Source organism: Raphanus sativus, chromosome 3, assembly GCF_000801105.2.
Source record: "Raphanus sativus cultivar WK10039 chromosome 3, ASM80110v3, whole genome shotgun sequence".
Taxonomy (NCBI): domain Eukaryota; kingdom Viridiplantae; phylum Streptophyta; class Magnoliopsida; order Brassicales; family Brassicaceae; genus Raphanus; species Raphanus sativus.
This window is the reverse complement of record NC_079513.1, coordinates 19,264,362-19,268,845: the sequence shown is the minus strand read 5'-3', so window position 1 is coordinate 19,268,845 and position 4,484 is coordinate 19,264,362. Positions and strand designations below refer to the sequence as shown.

The window sequence follows — 4,484 nt, the reverse complement described above, 5'->3', positions numbered from 1 at the left end:
GAAAAATCGACACCTGACACTTTTATTTAGACGATGCGTTTAGATTTAGTTGGTTACGGTTGGGCTTCGTTAATCAAATCTGTATGGGCCGTGTATGTTGCTTTGTTTTATTTGTTTGGGTCCATGATTTACATAAACTCGGTCTAACATTTGTCTTAGGTTTACTAAGCTTCTTCATCTTTGATGCTCAGGGCCGATGGCCATGGTTTCCAATAATTTTTTTTGAAACGTTTGTACTTCTCTTTAACTTCGTCATTGATCCAATCATACTAAACTACACCCACCTCCCCTCCCCTCCCACTCCGTCTTATTAATTCGTCTCATTATAGGCGGCTTGAAGCTCCCACCTCCCCTCCCTCTTCTTCCTCGATTTTCTCTTTCACCCAAATCACGCAAACCAAATTTTCAGAGCAATCAATAGTATCCAGAATGAAAAGAGAAGAAGATGGTATCCAGAATGGCGAATTCTATCGTCAAATCTCTTTTTCTTTTCATTTGTTTGTGTAGGTGTAGCAAACAGTAGGTGAGCTCATGCCCCCAAATTGTAATAGCTCTCTCACCAATTTAGTTTAGTACCGAATCATTTACCGTTCCTCTAATTGACTCTTTTGATAACTTTTGACAGGTTCAAAATCCTCGACGAAAGGCACATACTTGGAACAGCTTTGACAAATAAGACTCTTCCGTGGCATGTGTTTGTCTCTTCGTTCTCGAGCAACTTCTCTATGTGTAGTTCACCATGACTATTCCCGTGTTCCATATGTCCATGGGTTTCTTGCCTTTCGTGAGTTCCGCTTCTCTTTCTTTTTTGTCTGATCCAATGCTCTGCGGTTTTCATCTGCATAATCAAGTATCTCAGAATCTAAAATTGGACTTTTTGTGTTACATGCTCATGTTCTCTTGCAGGTTCTGCAAAAGAGGATGGATTATAAGCATCCTCTCTATTCTCGGGTTTCATCAGATTTTTTTATTAGATGACTCTGTTTTTTTTTTTAATATAGATGATGTTTTCAGTCAGATCGAGATGTTCGCAAGATGTATATATACTTGGGAACAAATGCTTTTGCAGAATAAAAAAAATGGAATCATGTAAGCTGTTCATCAGTCGTCTCTCTTGGAAAACCACTGAATATCGAGAGTACTTTTAGAGTTTCGTTGAGGTTTTACAAGTGGTGATCATGGAGGATCGATCCACTTGCTGTGCTCATGGCTTTGGTTTCTTTTTCTTCGCTGGTCCAGTGTTGCTGCGAGAGTCATATTGCTCATTCACGTCATCGATTTTAAATTGTAAGTTTTCATCAAATCACTGTTGAGCCAATACTTCATTGCTTCGGTATCAATTAATCTACTTCCTTCAATAATTAGTTGTTTGGAACACAGGTTACTGCTCCTCCAAGTAAGGCTATTCTTTTAATCGTTTCTTTTTTTTTGCCTATGTCCTCTAAATTGTCACCAAAAACAGAAGAGAGAGAGTCTCTTGAAAAATATTTTTGTTGATATGAGTCAAAAAGTTTGTCTTCCACACAGAAATAGTAAAGAGAATATTGGTTATTGATATAACTCAGCTGCTTTCATGAATTCATTGGTCTGATTTTAGTCACGAGGATGGATGTGCCTTTATCATGCTCAAGTAAATTGGTTGACATGATGATAAAATAACGATACATACGAAACATCCCGAGTGTATTATGTATTAACTAAATAAGCGAACTTTGGCCAACGATATTGTGCAGAGACGAGCGGGTCTAGGTGGTGGTGGTTAAGACAATGGCGGGCGTGGAGAAGAAGGATGGCGAGGGATCGGAAAAGAAGTGGAATGGTTCATCGACCAGTGACATTGAGCGGTTGGATATGGGACTATTCTAATGATCACCGCTAGAGCATGTGGCTTTGGTATTAAGAAATTCCAGGATTTAATTTTTGTACGCAAGTTGTTTGATCATAATTTTTAAGAATATTTCTGTATGAGATTCAATATTTTACACATTTGATTTTAACCTTATAAATCTCAGTCCAAAACATCTGAGGACTCTTTTACCAAATGATACTCTGTTTTTATTCCAAGATATGCTTTGTTTTTATAGCTATGGCTACAATTTGACTTTTGAGGTGTTTACCTTTGGAGAGGGACAATAACTCATGAAATGATTGGTTATTGTCCCTTATCGCTTCTCCTACAACTTAGAAAGTAGAGACAACAACATAAAAAGATCACTATCAAATATAATCGGTTTCAGGGTAGTCTCAGATTAATCAAGATCAAATATACAACCGGTTTCAGGACAATGAAAATTAAAACCATGACTAACTTAAGTTCAAAGAAAGCTAAAGTTTAAAATACCCATTATATAACTAATAATACATTTTATGTAATTTTTGAGTTTGTCATCCCGCCCGTAGGGCGGGCCAAACCCTAGTATATAAATATACCAGACTCTCTCGACTCTGTCTCTAAACCCTAACTTTAGGGTCATTGGTCAAGTGGCTTAACTCATCTCCTGTGTAATGGATCGTCTCACCAGTCTACCAGACGAGCTTCTTTATCATATCTTGTCCTTCCTTCCAACAAAGTCTTCTGTTGTTACTTCGGCTCTCTCAAAGATGGTAAAGGGAAAAGGGAAGATATTCGACAGAGCTTCGTCCGTTTCGTAGACAGTGTGCTCGCTATGCAGGGTGATTCTCCTATCAACAACTTCTCCCTCAAGTGCATCACCGGTATCCATCCAGATACTGTTAACCGTTGGATACGTAACGTGCTGAAGCGTGGTGTTTCTGACCTTAACCTCTTCACCAATACTGAAGGTTATAGTTACCAACTGCCTAGAGAGTTGTTATTTAGTAGTACACTTGCTAAACTGAAATTAAGAAGTAAACGCCGTGTTGATTAATGGTGGTGTCGGCGTGGTGGAGAGTCTTCTTCCTTACCGATGCTCAAGATTCTTCACATCGACTCCGACTTGATTCTCTGTGGTGAGACTGAGGAGTTTATTTCTTCTTTCCCTGTGCTCGAAGAGCTACGGATGGCTTGCATGGAGTGGCTAGAGCCGGATGTAGCTGTGTCAAGTGCAACCCTGAGAAGGCTAACTCTCCACGACACCGGCTGTGAAGAATATATTGTGAATCCAACGAGCGTCTCTTTTGATACTCCAAACCTTCTCTTCTTAAGCTACTATGACTTAGTTGCGGAAGACTATCCTTTAGTCAACATGAGCAAGTTGTTTCATGCGGTGATCAATCTTATAGTGACTGATAAGGTTAAGCGACTAAGAGAGCCAAACAATGAGGTTGATGATGAGGGTAATGTTGTTGTCCCCTTCGGCAATGTGGTGAAGCTCATGAATGGGATACAAAATGTTCAGATACTTTCCTTCACTGCTGATACTCTCGAGGTCTGTTTTTTTTTTTACTCGTATTTATTATACCATCTCTAGTACTTGTTCAAAACAAAACAAAAAAGTCTCTTATGTTTTTTCAGGTGCTTTCTCAATGCTGTGATACATTACCAGTGTTCAACAACCTCAAGTTCTTAGGCATTACAAGTGAAGAGGGTCGAGGATGGCAAGCAATGCCAGCTCTTCTTAAGAATTGTCCACGTTTAGAAACTATTATCCTTCGGGTAAATAATAATAATTTTGTAAACCATGTGTTGTTGAAGTAGCACTTCTTTTCATGTCTCTCCTCTTTATATATGTTTTTGTTTTTTCAGGGTTTATCACACTGTGTAACAGACAAATGTGGAGATGCTTGTCCCTGCATTCCTCGGGAAGACAAGAGGAAGTTCACTCAGGTCTTGTCCAGTGAACAGGATTGAGATTCAAGGTTTTCGAGCGACGATGAAGGAGATGACCTTGATAAAGCATTTCTTGGACTATCTCCCGAGTCTGAAGAGGCTTGATGCTGTCGTCGAAGATGATGTACCTACGCAGCTCCGAAACCCTGAACTGTCTAAATGTATCACGGAGATGTTTGATCTCTACAACAAGCTGTACCCGAGTTGCAGTGTCGAGCTCATTGGTGAGTCCTTTCTTGCAAAACAAGTGGCGTGAACAGGGACATATCTGAAAAGGAACAAAACATCCTTAGTTTTTGTCTTTATTTGAGTTGGCAATGTTTAGTTGGCTTTGTAAATCCCTCGCAAACTATAAACCAATCGACAGACCTAAATCTGTTTCCACTGTTTTATCTTTTATCAGTTTTAACTTTCATGGCTTTGTCTTTCATCTTCCCATCTTCATCAGTCACTTTGGTGCTAAATTTAACAAACTTAACCACCTCCCAGAGTCACCGCCATCATTCTTTCTTGGTTCGCCGGAGAACCACATCGCCGGCACTCATTCACCGTTGTCGTCATATATTTATAATATATATATATATATATATAAAATTAAAATATTTCTAGTACACTTGTCAAAGGCAAAAAAAAACAGTTTAGTTGACTTGCACCTAAAGGAAGTGCATTCATACAAGTAGTCTATGAAAGTTAC

General features: G+C 39.0%; 1 long non-coding RNA gene and 1 pseudogene across 2 annotated transcripts; both read left to right on the top strand.

Annotated features, from left to right (window-relative positions):
* LOC108847189 (uncharacterized) lies at window positions 1-2,042 on the top strand. 2 transcript variants are annotated; one of them, XR_008943517.1, is made up of 4 exons: window positions 1-544; window positions 626-784; window positions 907-1,287; window positions 1,734-2,042. It is a non-coding gene; the product is annotated as an uncharacterized LOC108847189 (long non-coding RNA). The 2 variants fall into 2 exon arrangements; XR_001948897.2 differs by having other exon boundaries at window positions 4-523.
* A 381-nt stretch (window positions 2,043-2,423) lies between these two features.
* On the top strand, window positions 2,424-4,220 carry LOC108846227 (F-box/LRR-repeat protein At3g58930-like; annotated as a pseudogene).
* The last annotated feature ends 264 nt before the right edge of the window (window positions 4,221-4,484 follow it).